Genomic DNA, 17,092 nt, shown 5'->3' on the forward strand with positions numbered 1-17,092 from the left:
CATGACCACGGAGCAGAGAGACCGGCAGTGTGAATTGTGCGATCCTCCCGAACACACACACAGATGGGGACACCTTCCGTGCTCCGTGTGTGCAGTGCCCACCTGTCCAGCCCAGCCCGGCCGGGCGCCCGGCGCGGCTCCGCCGGCGCCGCTCCGCGCGGGGATGCGCAGCTCCTCCGCGGGGGGCTGTGGATGGAGATGCGGTTTCTGTAGCGCTGGGCTGGCTGCGGGGAGCCATTGGCTGGCGGCTTTGTGAATTTCATTCAGTTTGGTCCAATAGCGGGAGGAGAGCGCCTGGTACAGCCTGGACCTCTCCCCCCCCTCTCTCCCCCACCTCCCCCCCATCTCCCTCTCTCTCCCAGCTCGCCTTGCCTTGCAGATCAGTCTCTCCGCGGCTCGGTCTTTCTGCACAGGCAATCACAGCTCCTACTTGCAGACTCAACTCTCCCTCTCGCACTGATTGCAATGAATTTTCTGCCTGAATGTAGGTCGCTTACAACCGAGAACACGAGTTTCCTTCAAATCCAGTGTTGTTGTCTTTCTTCTTGTTATTTTTAATTTTTCCCCCCTTTCGTGGTCGTTGCATTCTTTTGGAGAAGCCAATCGCTTTGGATTCCAAAAAGGGGAGCAGGAACCGTATGTGAATAATCCTGGCTGCATGATAGCCCGAGAGGATTTCCTGAAAGATTCTGGCTGTGTAAAAAAGACCCCTATGCTTCTTCAGCTATCCCAGTGTTAAGGTAGGAGTACCGGATTTGCAGTTTGAGTGTTCATTTTTTTTTCCTGTGTTTTTTTCTGTTCCCCCCCTTTTTTTTTCTCGGCGAGGGTGGGAGAAGAGAGGGAGAGGTGTTGCAGTTGGTACTCTGGCAAAGGGCGAGCAGTTTGCTGCAGTCGTCTGTGCTTTTACTTTTCCCATCATGATAAAGCGATACTTTCTTTTTGACATTTCCACCATCATACGCGATCTTCTTGTCACATATGCATATTTATGCAAATTTATTTCTTTTTTACCCACTTCGGTCTCGTCCCTTATATCTCCCTTGCACCATAATTTGTTTGGAGGCATTTTGCTGCAATCAGCTATTTGGAAAGGCTCTGAGGTTCTGTGTGAGATGTTTACAAAGTAGCTTTGCTTTACATGGAAATAAACAGAAGAGTGTGGAGGAGAGGAGGGAAAAATATCTGCAGTACAGGCAGAGAAAGAAAGAGCGAAGCCACAGTTTCTTGCAAGCGCGAAGAGGGGCAGGAGCGGTACCTCATGCTCTGTGTGAGCCTGTGGTTTTCAGGGAAACACAAAACCAACTCGTAGGGTTTTGGTTAACCACTTTCCTTGCCACCACCACAGCCACGAAAAAGCAAAAAGGGACAGGGACGGGGACGCGCGGGGGGGGACAAGGGAGGCGGCTGCTCAGAGAAAATCTTGGATCTTCTGGGATTAAGCGGTTCACCCGCTTTCGCTTAAGCTATTCCGTGGTGGGTTTCTTTTCTTCCCCCATTTTTCCCCCTTTCTTTTCTCCTTCTCCTCTCTTCTTTTTCTTTCTTTATTTCCTTTCCGGGCACGGGTAAAATGCCCGCTTTTGTGATGGGCATGGGCTTCCGCACGTGATGGAGCGGGGACTGGCACTGGGGAGAGCCAGCGTGCGCGGACCGGTGGCGGGGGGGGGGGGGAAGAAAAGGAGAAAAAAAGAGACAAGCACCACCACCAGTCACCCCCGCCCCGCATACACTCCTCCCCAGCTCGGCAGTAAATCGGCTTCTCTGCAAAGCTGGGGCGGGGGCGGGCGAGGCGGGGGCTGGCGGCGTGCGGCGCCTCCGCGGCCGCCGCGCTTTGCCCCTTCCCCGCGGGAGAGGCCGCCGGCAGCCCCGCACCGCCCCGGGGAGCGGGGGCGGCCCCGCCGCAGTCACCCTGACGGACGGGGCCCGAGCAGCCGCCGTTCCGCCCGCCCGCCCCCCGCACTCATCTCGCGGGCGCGCAGGGTCGGGGCGGGCAGGGCGCGTCCCGCGCAGCCGCTGCGGGACGCGGGCAGCGGGAGCGGGTCGGGGCGGGTGTCCCGCCGTCGTGCCTGGAGCGGGGCTAAGAATAGATGGCGTCGCGGCCGGGAAACTTGGCCGGTTCCGGGCGCGCGGCGTGGGGGAGAGAAGTTTGCGGGGGCCGCGGCGGCAGAGGCGGGGCGCGGCCGCCAGGTGGCGGTGCGGACCCTTCCAGCCGCGCGCCCGCCGCCCCCCGCGCCGCAGCGCCGCGCGCCCCGCCGCGGGGCCGTCCCGCGCGCGCCGCGCGCCCGCGCCGGGCCCGGGCCCGGGGCGCCCGCGGGGCCGGGGCGGGCCCGGAACCCCCCTGAGGCACCGCCCGGGCCGGGCCGGGAGCCGGGAGGCACCGGCAGCGCCGGAGCTGCGGGTCGGGGTGCCCGTGCCCGGCTGTCCGTCTGGAGCCTCCGGGGTGCTGCTGCCTTCCGTAGGGATGGCTGAAACGCACGGCCGAGTTTGGATGTTTGGTATTTGGAGAGAAACCAACGCCGCCACCAAAACCCAAAACATACCCCCCACGCCACCGTTGAAAACACCCCTCTAGCCTGATGTTTGATCAGTTTTGAAAGCAAGCACTGATAAAATTCCAGTTTGGTTTTAAATTAATAACGTTCAGGACGTATGTGCATGTGTTTAGGAGATTTAAATTCAGAGCTTAATTGGAGGAATTTACAGTTAGACCAACATGGAAATCCCTGCTGTTCTTCTCTTCCTAAAACATAAATACATCTACTAATGCAGATCTCACGTATTAAAGGGTGATATTTTTTCCCATATCATGTGGAACAAAAAATTTTATTAGATATATAAATCCTCAGCACTAAAGAAATAAACTATTTGTCACCTTAAGGAGCAATTATTTCCACTAGTTTTAATTCCTAGTTAAGAGCACTGCTTTGCATTGTAAAAATTAACTGATTTCATACATCAAATGAACTCTGCATCTTATTTTCATTTTACTTACTTTGTGTCCTATCTATTAATATCTGTGTAGGCTTCTGTATAGGTAGCCTTTATATAGATGTGCATTAAGGCAGGAAATTCCAAGTATTTTTTGCCTATATTGCTGAGTAGAGGGTTGCATGCATTGTCTTATGAATCATATTCCAATGAATCATTAAGGTTTGAGAACCATTAAAACATGCCACGCAGTTTCTGGTTACTCAAAACAGCAATGTCTATGGTGGCATGTAATTTTCTCAGAATAACAGAAAGAGAAATTTAATTTTGACGTGATATTTATAATCATGAAATTATTAGTCTTTTGTATATAAATACAGCTATTATTACCCCTTCTCTCTCTTCTCTATTCATATGCCAGTGTATCGTATAGATCCAATTTTTTTTGCTGGGTCGTGTGCAAGTGCAACCTATTAAGCTGTACCAAATACTAAAACTGAAATTCAGTTTGACATCCAAAACATCTTGGTCTTATATTCAATGAAAAATTAAAAAAAAAAAAATCAAATTAGCTCTGAATTAGCTTGCATCTCAAGAGGAACAAGCTAATTCAGAGCTAATTTGAATTTTTTTTTTAATTTTTCATTGAATGTAATGGCCCTTAGTTTTGATCTCTACTGGAATACATTCATATAGATAAGAAAATACACTCTCCTTCTTCTGCGTTTCTGGAGGGAGTGATTACTCACCCACTATTGTTTTAAAATGCAGCGCTGTATAATGAAAATGTAGACTGTAAATTCAAAAATTCCCTATATTTTTTTTCTTGACCAGCAAAGCGCAGTGATCAGTGTCATTTCTTTTAAAGTCATCACAATGCGAGTGAACAAAAGCAAGCCTCATAGCAGGAACAGAGCAGGCCAACTGGATTAAATTAGGACAAGTAATAAAACTGGGAGGTTTACTGGAGATGCTGTGCTAGACTATATATTTTGTCATCTCCCAAATACTTTAGCTAATCCCATGTTCGTGGGCAGATCATTCACCTGAAAATGTTTACATTTGGTAAAAATGTCAATCCTAATAGCATCCTTCAGCTGGAGACCTGTCATGCAGAGATGACGGCAAGAGGCAGAAAGAAAACCTATTTAACTGAAGCTTTGTATTAAAAATATTATATAGAAACAAGGATCTGTTTGGCCTTTTTTTTTATTTTTTAACAAAAGATTGATTCAAGCAGCACTTACTGATTGCTACATAGAGGTTTGCACATTTGTTTTTGACAGGTTCTCAATACAGCCTCCTCTTGGCCTTTCAAGCACGCACACTGCTATTTGATGGCTGAATCACATAGTGTAAAGAACAGCTCCACCTGGGTAGGACAGGAATAAGCACCGTGCTATAACCAGCATATAATTTAGTCATTCTATCACTTGAAGACTTGTCATCAGGATTCAAGATCTCTTCTGCATGAGTAAATTGGTTAGTTTTGTGCACAGAATTACAAGGCTGGGAGTCTTTACTGTAATAAAAATCTAATAAAACATAAACAAAAGCTGCACAAATCAATGTAAATATCTCATGTCCAGCTGCAGCTATCCTCTGTCACAGTTCAACTCAGGTACACTCAAGAAATGTTTGTAAAGCATTTATGCTGCGAGCTGTTTTGATCCTCACATCTGACAGGGTTATGTACTCAACTGTGTCACCTTTTAATAGTTCTCCACTTCTCATTGTATTTGTTTTAGTAGTCCCCAGATTGGATTTGAAGGAAAAATTAAAAAGCACCAGTAAAAATGAGAAAAAATACTTTGCTGTCTAGTGAAGGAAGAGGAAGTAACAAGTTTTATTGGCAATATTCTTGGAAAATTTTTAGCAATGAGATAAGACACAATGGTCATAAACTTTTCTCAACTTGGATATAAGGGTAGAGAATAGCACACTGAAAGATACAATTTATAGAGTGTCGGCAGTGGTTGAATTTAAAAAGTAGAAAATTATTCTGGAAACATTTCCAGCAGCTCATCCCTCGTTAAGCTCATCCCCCCATGTAAACAAATGGGGATGAATTTTGACATTAAAAATAAGCTGTATATGAAACAGGGTTACTTTATGGCTTGCATGCATAGCTGACGTGAGAGTCTGAATAGAAGCAGCCCCTGTAGAACACTGGCTTATCCTGTGAAATCTGCAGTGGGGCTTTACCAGTGTCACAGCTAATTCAAACCGAATGCATTACCACATGCTGGAACAATCCCAGGAATGCTCAGATTTGTACTGTAATAATCTAAAAATAAATTGTAGTCACTGATGTCACAATGTATGATTCTTTCAGCTGTCTTCTGCACTGAGCCCACACACCACTCATTGTCATAGGATGTATTTCAATAAGTGTGTACCACTGGCGAGCTTCAGTGGAGGGTTAGGATTTTCCATGCTTGTCTATCTTCTGTTATTTATGCGCTAACTGAGATTTGCAGATTGATGGAGAGGCTGAGGTACTCTTACTGACTCTGCAGTTACTTTTACAATTTCATATATAGCATGAATATAAATAGAAATATGTATTTACTTGTGTATGAATTTATTTTGAAGTGAATTAAAAATACTTTTGAGATTTAGTTACACAGATCATTAAGACTAAGCTCCTTCAATGTTTCACCATAAAAGATGACACATGAAATAATACTGGTATGATTTGATGATAGCAAACTTCCATCTACCAGTATTTTTCAGATTTGCATCTGCTGAATCCAGTGGACAAAACGAGATAGACCACTGCTTCTCTGTTCAGGCAGTTTAGAGGGAAGACTTTTCCTTTGTCCTCTTGATGGAGGTAGTCATTGCCAATTAGGAAAGGTCTAGGACAGCCAGGAATGAACGAGGACAATCATGAATAGGATTTCTGACCCAAAGTATTAATTGAAGTGGTCTAATGGCTTGATTATTTTGAAAATTGCTGTTGCTGTAGTGTCTGTGTGGGCTGCAGTCCCAGTACAGACCCAGAAGGAGGAGATTTTCAAACTCTGTAGTAGTGTGGCTGTCAGGTTAATGGTTTTTCCAGGACTGACCGGTGATCTTAGTCAGTGCCATCATGTGGTGATCTTGTGATATTGTTATCAGACATAGCTGGGTTAGTGATCAAGCTTCTTGAAGTGTTAACATCACTTTGGACCCTTAGGGAGAAGATATGCAGTTTAATGCCAACAAGTCTTTCAAACATCTGTTTAGAGAAATATCATGGAGAGGGCTCAAATAAATTAGTTATATTTTCTGTAACTGGGTTTCTTTTACAATTTTAAATTCTGGTAGAAAGTAAGTGAACAGACTTTCAAAATAAATCAAATAAATCTCCTGCTTGGTACATATTTTTGCTCCAAAACAGATTTTGCAGAAATGATCTCCAAATATCTGTTTGTTCTATTCCAATAAACAATTACTACATTATGCATCACATTTTGACTTTTGATATAGAAAAGCCTTACTTTGTATCCATCCGAATGTAATAAAACCAGAACAAAGCTGATAGCCTCTTTTGAAATAAAAGAATTTTGGATCGAAACAGATTTCTATTGTTTATTCATATATCTTTGTTTTGTACTAATTTTTGTGGTACTGAATTTAGACTTAAGTTTTGCATAAACCTTTTGCTTGGAAGTAGATGTGCCAGTTTTTCTCCTCTTAAATAAAGTTTTTTGCAGACACTACAAAGAACTCTGCAATTAAAAAGAACAGGGGTTTACTCAACAATTATCAGTGGTTTAATTATACAACTAAGAATTCTTTCTCTGAAAATAAATAATCTTTTCTTCCCCCCAACCTTTCTCTTTATTTCTTTACTTATTTTACTCCAACATATATATAATTTATCACTTATATACCACTTATCCATGAAATACCTCTTCTGAGTACTTGGTCATATACAGAACAAATTACCTTGAAATTGTATAACAAATATGTTTATTCTTTGAGATATGATTCTACCTTTTCTGATATATTGTGAATGTCTTCCAGACATCTTTTCAAATAAACAAAATTAATATATTCTTTATGTAGAACATCATATAAGATATAAGCCATATGCTCTCTAATGTACAGTACATTTTTACTCATTTTCTTACTGGACACAGCAGCAGCCATTAACATTAAAAGACCTGTGCAACAGGACCAGGATAAATGGACCATTGACAGATTAGTGTCATGCAATGAGGTCTGTTGGATTCAGTGTAAAGATACCTGTTAAATTCAAGAGGTCAGGTTATGGGAGAAAGTAGTAATTGGATAAAATGGTATGGAGTATTCCCATAGAGCTGGCAATATCATATATAATGCTTAAAATTTTTCTGCCAACTTCCCATTAACTTCTGCTAATGAAGTTGCCTTCAAACCTTGTTTGAAAAATGAAAAAGAAAGCATAGGCTATCAAAAATAATGCATCTCCATCCCTTCCTCGAAGAGCTTGTTATAAGCATGGAGTTTATGCACACTAAAAGAGTATGCTAGATGGTACAGGACCGTGTTTTCTCAACTCATGTTTTATTGGTGACTGTGTTTATAAAGACAAATGGTTATACAGACTTGGTTCCATCTGTGATTTCTTTCTGAAGTTTCTTGGATTTGCTTGTCAAAGGAGCTGGGCGTGTGTTAGATGGAGTATCCACATCCAGTCTGTTCACCTTTTGATTCAGTGATCTCATTAGTTGTGGTGGTGCTCGAGTTCTTGCCAACTCTCCAAACTAGCATTTTAACACTGGTAAATAATTCTCCTGGATGCTCAGTTGCAATGTTTTTGGATCATAGATTTCAGTATTATTTTATAGGTGATTTGTGACAAAAAGGGGGCAAAAATCTTCTCGTGGATTCCAGAAGAATTACGCAAGAAGAGGTGAAGCCCATGTAAATCTTTGGTACATCTGCCATTGCCAAAACTCTCTGACATTTTTTTAATTGGTAGGAGTGTATCTGGATTTCATGGGACCTCTTAGGCAAATAATGGAAAATTATAGCAACAACTAGAGGAAGCAGCTAGTGAGTTGGTGCTGTATGAAATGTACCCTTCACCCAAACTTTTGTGCAGAAGGTCCAATGCAGCACTACAGGGAAGCATTCATCAATCAGTGTTTCTTCTCAGTCAGATACATAGTCACTGATTAGTTTGCTATAGTTTCCCAATCCAAATATATCTCTACCAAAAATGTAATCATTTTTATGTCTGCCTCCTGCATTTTGTATGATCTACATGAAAGCAAAGTTCTCAGTACACAATGGCATGAGGGGAAGTAGAACTTCCTGCAAATTATACACAGCTGGACAGATGAGCTGTGGTGCCTGAGGCTGTGAATTTGTATTAACACAGCCAGCAGTAGGTCTGCTTCCTGAATTAGAAATGTTCCGTGTGTGTAGTTTTCAAATGTGCAGGTGGTGAATTTGGGGACAGATGATGTAGATCCAGTGGTTTTTAAAGATTAAATAATAGCAGTTGGCATTACTGGAAATTAGTCATGGAGCTGGATGAGAGAGCTAGCGTGTTAATTTCATGCTCATTGCGATAATATTTGATTTAGTTCAGGTACACAAGTTACAGTGCAGGTGGACTTACTGCTTAAATCTAAAGAGTCTAACACTTATTAAGGAAATACATTGCTTTGTTTAATCCGACATTTATCATGCCTTTTTTTGTCAAGATCTTGTATTTAAGTGTGAGTTACAGTTTTTGAAGACAAATGCTTGTTGTTTCTATTGGTTTGATGCCATCTTTACATAGATGTTTCAAATACAGCACATTAGGAATATAGAATGCAGGCTACCTTGCAGTTATTAAAAAAAAAAAAGTAAACTAGAAGAGCCAGTAAGCTTTTTATACTATTGTACTCTGAAAGGCATGCTGCATTGATTTATCTGCCCTGATCTGGTACAGGGGTGTGATGTTACTGAAATGCAGGGGATTAATGGTGTAGTTAACATGTGCCATTACTCTTACACCAAGTTGTTATGGTCATAGAGAGACATTGAAACAGAGCAAAGGTTCCTCTCTAGAAGAGTTGGCTGACTGTCTCTTGTGCTGTAGAGTAGCAAATGTATATTTATCTTTGTAACTTTCAATCTGTATTTCCTTTTCCCTGTTGGCTTTGGAAATAAGATGTTCTAGTGAATTTTCCTCCTGTCCAAATCTGTCTTGTCTATAAAAGTTGTAACTTGAGAAGACTGAAATTATAACATGTAGTTAGAATATTTTATTTTCTCTTTCTTATTTTTCTGCAAGTTTTTGTTGTTGTTGTTTGTTTTTCTTTTTCTGTAACTTTTTAATTTTCTTTCCCAGAGCCTGTGAAATGTTTTCCACTCATGATATGATAAAGGTGTAATACTGGTCAATATGATGACCAATAAAGTGGAAACTCCATTAACTCTTGGGTGTTTTGCATTAGCAGTTCTCTTATGCTGAGTTTGAGTGTCTTTTTGTGATGGATTTCTTGTTCTGGCAATGAACATTAGCTATGTAGAAGTTGCAATGCTGTAGAAAGGACAGGAAATGGGAGCAGTTGTTATAGTGCCAGTGTGTTGAATTCTCTTAGCTAGTAAATACATAAGACTGGAAAGCTAAATAAGCCTTGCATTTTGTATATAAGTAAATGATCACTGGATAATAACCCTTCACAGAAGCATCCTTCTGTGGTAGATTTCATTTTCTGTTTGCCTCTGGAGAATGGTCATTTGGTGAGGCTTAATACTTCACTGCTTCCCGAAACCAGTTAGAGCTGGTTTATTCAAGAGGAAACAAAACGTGTAAATAGGAGAAGATACTGTTTGGAGCCTGAGACATCAATAAAGATGATTGAGAAATGGCAGTTCCATTTTGGGAGACAATTAATGGGTTTCGTAACAGCAGTGATAGCACTTGTAACACCACTTCTAGCTCTTAAGGCCTGAAAGCTAAGCACTAATCATATTTATGTCTAAGATGAAGAGATTGCATATTCCAGTTCTTACTTTCTCTGTGAAAGATGAGAATGCTTCCTAAGTGACCTAACCCCTCCCTCTCTTACTCATCATCCCCAGCATGTTGGGGTGTTTTCCTTCTCTTGCTTATTACTGCCTCAAGAGGCCCATCCTAGTCAGTCTGTAAACAAGCAGAGTTGCAGACAGATGACCAGTTTCAAAGGAAGGTTAACGATTGACTTCCACAGAAAGAGAACATGATGGCACACAGGGATGGTAGATACACAAGAGCATAGAGAGTATAGTAGTAGGAGGAGTGGCAGTTCACATACTGTGTTCTGGACAGCTTCAACCAGCAGGATATAAATCCAGTTGGATTTACAACAGGAGTTGATGCTTCTGAACGTGAGGGTTTGATTTAGATTGAGGGGGTACAATGTACCTTGACGTTACTGGTAAATGTAAAAGTACAAGTTTTGATGTCATCATCCCTCTGTAGAAATCCAGATCATATGCTTTGAAATTGAGTCGGTTTTCTTCTGAATAATATTTTAAATTTTTTTGTCCTAATAAAGTATTTCTATAAAGTAGGTATTGGTATCATCACTGAATATATTTTTAGTTATGAATGTTTGCTTGTTTGTTTTTTTTTTAAGCTGTTTGTCCCAAGAATCATGAAAAGTCATCTTTTTTGCTTCATTTCAAATACTTGGATTTTTGGAGTGTTGGGTTGTTTCGTTGAGGTTTTTTGTGGGAGGTTGGGGTGGGTTTGTTTGTTTGTAGGGTTTTTTTTGTTGTTGGGGTTTTTTTGTTTTTCCTTTTTTTTTTTTTTTTTGGTTTTTGTTCTCATCTAGTTTTGCAGAGAAGTGCATGAAGAATGTGAAGAAATTTACCTGGGATTATATTAAAGGCAGGCTTTTATATAGCTGTGGGTTTTAATGGTTCTGTCACTGGTACATGGGGTTGAAGGAAAGAAAATTAGAGTAAAATGTGCCTTCATCCTACTCATGTACATCACTTAAAGATATTAACGTAATAGTTCATAAAGACCATGCAGGTGCTGCTTAACCATTATTTTACATCGAAGTTATATTCCGTAGTTACAAAACTCTTTTTCTGTTCGCATTTTAAAATAGAATTTATATACTTTTCTTAGCTCAAAATTTGATAAGAAATAAAGCAGACAGAAGAAAGCAATTTTTCCTCAGAGGTTGAAGAGTGCTAGCCTTTCATATTCTTAACAAGCAACCTTTCCCTATTTGTATAAATGGACATATTGCATACAACAGCAATTTTGAGAGCAATTTTTCTTTGCTTGCTGTGAACTGTATAGTTAAAAGATTACAAGCATGACTAAGATCTCATTAACACTGTTTTTGCATTGGTTTATACCGTTGCCTTCAATGACACTGTGCCTAATATCTGACTGTCTAGAAGTATTTAGTGCTTAAAAAAGGATAGTCAGGTTCCAGGATTTCCCCCTCCTTTTGCAGCTAATATCCCATCGTTTAATGTATTGATTTGGCAGAGGTCTCTTTTCAGCTAAGAAGAACTTGTTCTTTGTGGAGTAAATTGTTTACCAGCCAGCTATATGTGTTTGCCTTAGCGGATCTGAGTGAAATGGTCCATCACAAATTCATGTAACTGTGTTAACCTTCTTGACATTGTGACTCTGAAAAGTTAAGATGAGGATAGAGGTGAATGACAGGAGGTGGTGGAAATGAACATGTTGCACATTTTACTAAATAGGCTTAGAACTTAAGTGATTTTTAGAGATAAATTTATCATTTAAATTTATTTGTCCCCTTTAGATGATTCTTGTTAAACAGGAAGAGTATGTTTTATCAGAATTTTAGTTCTTAATCCATGCTAATTTTTAGTATGTACTCAGATTTTATGTTTAGACAGGCAGAAGTTGCAGGTACAGATGGGAGAAAATGGATGCAAAGAACTTAATCACAACATTTTTATTACTTTACAACGATCTCTTTTTTTGCTCTGACATGTACTAGGATTGATTATTTATAGTGCATACTTTCTATGAATAAATAAGCACTGAATTTTCTATAAGAAGATATCTCAGACTATAAATAGTTTTCTAGAGAAGATTAATAAAAATATGCCTGAGGAATTCAACTTTCTAGAACAATATATTGCCTTTATTTGCAAAACCATAGAAAATATTCCACCAAAAAACAAATCAGATGAAGAATATAGACTTTGCTAGATTGTTACATATTGTCTAGTCTTTCATATATCTCGAGAATAGTTTGGGGAAGGGAGAAAAGAAACAAAGGAATGAATTTATGATTTATTTTTGTTTCTTTTATCTTTGTTTGTTTAGATTTTATTTGGGTAATGTACTGCATAAGGCAAAATGGATTTCAGATATCTAGACTGATAACCTGCAACACCGCTCAATCTTACTTCAGAAATGCACAAAATTGCCACTTCAGGGAAGGAGAGGAGAAGGTGAAGATTTGCATCTAGACGAAATACAGAATCAGAGTATAGCTCCAGCACTCAGACTGGGAAATGCTTCTGGGTTCTCTGACCTGCATCTAACTGAAGTTGTGCCAGGAATCACTCTTGCTTATGCATCATGATTTTGAAAGGAGTAAGTTCATGGAATGCCATGACATGGCATGTACAGAACAGCCAGGGGATCAGGCACAGCCAGTGTGGGTTCAGGAAAGTAGATCCTGACCAATGTGATCTCCTTTGATGACCAAGTTACCTGCCTAGTGGATGAGGGAACTGCTGTTGTGTGCCTGGATTTCAGTAAAGCCTTTGACACCATCTCTCCCAGAGAAACTGGCAGCCTATGTCTTGGCCAGGTGCACTCTTGGCTGGATTGAAAAATGGCTGGATGGCTGGATCCAGAGAGTGGTGGTGAGTGGAGTTACACTGCGCTGTCAGCTGGCCACACATGGTGTTCCTGAGGGCTCAGTGTTGGGACCAGTCCTATTTCATATCTTTATCGATGGCCAAGTGTATTTTCACAAGTTTGCAGGGGACAGAAGGTTGTGTGGGAGTTTTGATCTTCTGGAGGGTCAAAGGCTCTGCAGAGGGATATGGACAGCAGGAATCGATGGGGCAAGGCCAACTGCATGAGGTGCAGTAAGAGAAGTTCTGCATCCTGCACTTCAGTCACAATAACCCCATGTAGGATTTCAGCCCAGAAACATAGTAAAGAATTTTCATTCTAGATTTTCATATGTATTGTTACACAAAGGGTGTTCATTTTGATTGAAGTATGGCAGTTTTTAGGTTCAAGTGTTGCGTGTCTATGCACTGCATATGGGGCTTCTGTACTGTAAAGTAAAAGTCTATGAAACAAAAGGTAAGGAAAGCTGAAGCTGGAGGGTGGACAAAAGAGGGACCATCCTGACTGTAGTGATGGTTTTTCCCACAAGTACCTACCATACAACGCTATTGGGATTTGCAGTTGCAGGGCTGTCGTAATAACAACACAAGACCTAAAGTGTGAGAACATCAAGGGAAAAAGAAAAATGATGTTATGGAGGGCTTGGGAAAACACTGCTTCAGTGGCTTAGATGATAGCTTCCAGGGCTGTGAATTGCAGACCCTTGGTATTACTGAGGTTAAGATACTAATTTACTCAAGGCAAAACATGATTTAGCAGCATTCATGAATGACAAATTTGTATTGGATCACTTAAACTTAACATCAGAGATATAAAAATTAGGATCATGTAGGCATAACTTAGGCTTTTGCCTGGATACTTTCTTTTACTCAAAAAGGAAGAGTATAGAGAATTCTAAGGTTATTTTTGTTTGTCTTTACCTTGCTTTAGGTAAAGACAGTGTATCAATAAATACCTTCAGTTTTAAACTATATAGTGGTCTTTTAAAACAAAACCCCGTAATTTACTTTATGTTTTACTATATTAATCAAAATGGAGCAAGTGCTTTTTTGTATGCTGTTTGTAAGTACTAGGTGACTTTGTATCCCTTTATAACTTCTATTATTTCATAATGGATCTTTTGGAAGGAAGGATGTCCTCTCCTCCTAAGACTACATCATTTATCAAACAGTAATTGCCATGGTACATTTAGATGTACTATGACTTTGTAAATCATCACAAGAGTTGCCTGATATCCACATTACCCAATGCCTCAAGGTATTCCAAAATACAAAATCTAGCCACAGGCATTAACAACACACACAGTGATTGCTGTCATATTTTGGTGCTGTTCCCAGAAATGCCACATTCGGAAGGTTGTACTTTGAGGAATGATGCTGCATAATCAGATGGCTAAATTCATTAGAAGCTGAGGTACCACAACAGGGAGTACAATGTTATCTTTGATGATTTTGGCTTTTGTGGTGGCAAACAGCAATATCCACAGAATTTCTTGATGTGGTTACCAACTGATTTGGTCTTTCAAGCTATTCCCAACACTGGCAATTTTTTTTTTTTTCATCACATCTTTTAGCTTAGCTTCAGTTTTCTTTCTTGAGAAAGCATTGAAAAAATGCAGAAGTTCCTCAATAGTCCAGGTAACTACTCTGGGCAATGAGATCAGTTGTTCAGTGGCTGGATGTCAGGCTTATTATTCTTAGGGTTTGGCTGATATAAACTGAAGAAGCTGAGAAATTGTGACTGTTAATTCTGGACTGGTCTGCTGTAAGAAACAGGGAAAAACCCACAACCACCACCACCACTCTCCTCCCCTCCACCCCAAAGAAAGAACCAACAAAACTCCTTCTTTTACCATACGCCTAACTCATTAGGGGTTGATGAAAAATCCTTACAGGATTAGTACTCAGTTTCCCAGTATGAACTGTATATGTTCAGTAAGGCCATGTTTAAAGTTTTTTGTCAAATGTCTACTGAATATATTGTACAAACTAGAAGAACTAGAGGGGAATGCGTTTTAGTTTTAGTCCACATATTTGAGATAATCGATTCATACTCACATGTGCTGAGCTTTATGACAAAAATTTCACGCTTTTTTTTCCACAGCTGTTCAATGAAGACAGCTTTGGTGAGGCACCAACAGCCTCTGGATTTCAGTGATTTTCCTACTAGTAGATGAGCATTTTTCTCTCAAAGATGTCTTTATCAGATCAGTGAGAACTCTATCTGTCTGCAGAGCTCTTTGCTTCCTGCTGGTATATACTACTAATTTAGCTCAGATGCCACTGATAACCCTAGTTTTTAAATCTCTTGGAATGGTGTGGGTTTTGGTTTTCACTATGAAAAAATATAGCTAAAGTTATTTGTTACTCATCCTTCAATCTAGATACTTTCAGATGCTGACCAGATTAACTGTCTAGTAGGATAATCAAAAGTATATGCAGAAGATTTTTCTGAAGTTTTTAAGGAAAGACCTTTCTTGAGTCCCTGTGGGTTTGTTCATTCTGCATACCAGGAATTTGTTTTCAAATGAACACAGTCATGTGCAAATTAGTTATTTTATCTTCTCAATGCAATTTATAGGAATAATTAAGTATTTTGGGATGCAATTGACCTTTTTTAAGGTTTTCTTCAGAATGAGATTAAGCACTTGTGGTTAATGAATAAAAGAATTTGATTGGGTGAAACTGGATCTTGGTCAGTTTACATTGTTCCAAAAACAATAAGCTGTTGTGTTTCCTGTTCTGAGGCCTGTCTGAGACAACCATATTATTGGTGAAGCAAAGGTTCCTTACAATTTATTCCTTTATTGTTATTTCTGTTTATGTAGTGTTACAGGTCTTGTTTTAAGATAGAGGACTTCTCTTTTTCTGGCTTACAGTTCTTGGCATTTGAATACCTGCATCATTCTCAGACACATTTTCCTTACGAAGCTGTGGGATTGTTGGATGTCTGATATGCTTGAGTGCTATTGATAGTCTAGGATCTAGCCTTATTTTTTGGTTATTACTGTACCTATCATAGGCCTGAATCATTAGACTGTATTCCTTTCTGAACTTTTGCATGCTAGTACATTTGTCAGGCTTTTGTGGGTTATTGGTATCAAGAAATTTCATTCTTCTATCTAATGCTGTCTTTCAGTGGTTTTAGTTATACATAAAAAATATCAACTACTCAGTTTTGATGTATGCAAATTGTTATGTATGAAAGAAATATAGTATTTTATATGCTGATTACCTCCAAGTACATTCTGTGTGAGACATCCTTTTGAAGAAATGTGTGGAGGAGTTTTACAGGATTTTCAATTATTCTGAATGTAAAAGGGGTGAAAAAAATACAAGGGGTATAGCATCTCTTTGAAATAATTATAATAGATATGTTTTACTGTGGTTGAGTTTAAGGACTCAGACTGTCATCTCTTATTCCTTTGGATGTTTTGATAAGCAGAAAACAATGGATATGTGGCTGATTTTTTGGGAGTGGTGAAATGCAATGTACAATACTTACAATTTAGAGGACAAAGCTCACAATATAATCATTGGAAACTTCATATTATTTCAGAAGGGAAATTTCCATGTGTTGCCTGCTTAAATGTATTTAACATAAGACATAAAATTTAAACTTCCAAAAGCAGCAACAAAACCAGCAGCTTTCATTTCTAGCTAACGCTGAATATTTGAAACCCCCTACTCTTTTTGGAATTATGAATCACAGTATGAAAATTTGGAAGCAGAAGGCTAGCTTCATTATTTATAATAATAGGTGAACACATGATGTAATTCTAATGGCAAATAATTCTGTTTCAATATTTTACTTAAGTATACCAGTGATGGGAATAGCTAATATAGTGGTTGCTGCAGCACAGGTCTCTCCATTCAGCAGCAACTTTTAATATTTCTCACATGAAAAAAGCTAAAGAATCAGACATGTATGTTTTTTTTTAATTGAAACTCATGGTAAAAAAACATTTTTCAAATGAAAAATTTTCAGGTTCTAGTGAAAATATAATTTGTGCATGTATATGTTAATGTATTCTTCAACTCATTGCAATGTTTGCTTTTTATTGTCTGACTAAAGACTGCATGTGTTCACTTGATAATCTTAATGGCCTCAATGTAGACCTTTTTTAAAATGAGTGATTTTAAAAAAATGAATCAAATGCAAACTCAAATTCTTCATAAAAATTGAAACCAGATCATCTGTAATGGTTCTTTTGCTGTGAACAGCTCTCACTTACATACTCTCTAGGGGAGGGTTTTTTTGAGGGCAGACATTGCAGGTGGATTCTTGAGTGAAATACTAGTGTTTTTTCATGCACCAGTAATTAGATAGTGATAATCTCCTTTC

The 17,092-nt window shown here is 39.6% G+C and overlaps 1 protein-coding gene across 2 annotated transcripts in view; it reads left to right on the forward strand.

Annotated features, from left to right (window-relative positions):
- The first annotated feature begins 370 nt into the window (after positions 1 to 370).
- NLGN4X (neuroligin 4 X-linked) overlaps positions 371 to 17,092 on the forward strand; it is a 159,744-nt gene continuing 143,022 nt past the window's right edge. For both annotated transcript variants that reach the window (XM_030949747.1, XM_030949755.1), the window contains exon 1: positions 371 to 740. The gene's annotated coding sequence lies outside the window, so the exon portion shown is untranslated. The remainder of the gene's footprint in view (positions 741 to 17,092) is intronic.

Source organism: Camarhynchus parvulus, chromosome 1, assembly GCF_901933205.1.
Source record: "Camarhynchus parvulus chromosome 1, STF_HiC, whole genome shotgun sequence".
NCBI lineage: Eukaryota > Metazoa > Chordata > Aves > Passeriformes > Thraupidae > Camarhynchus > Camarhynchus parvulus.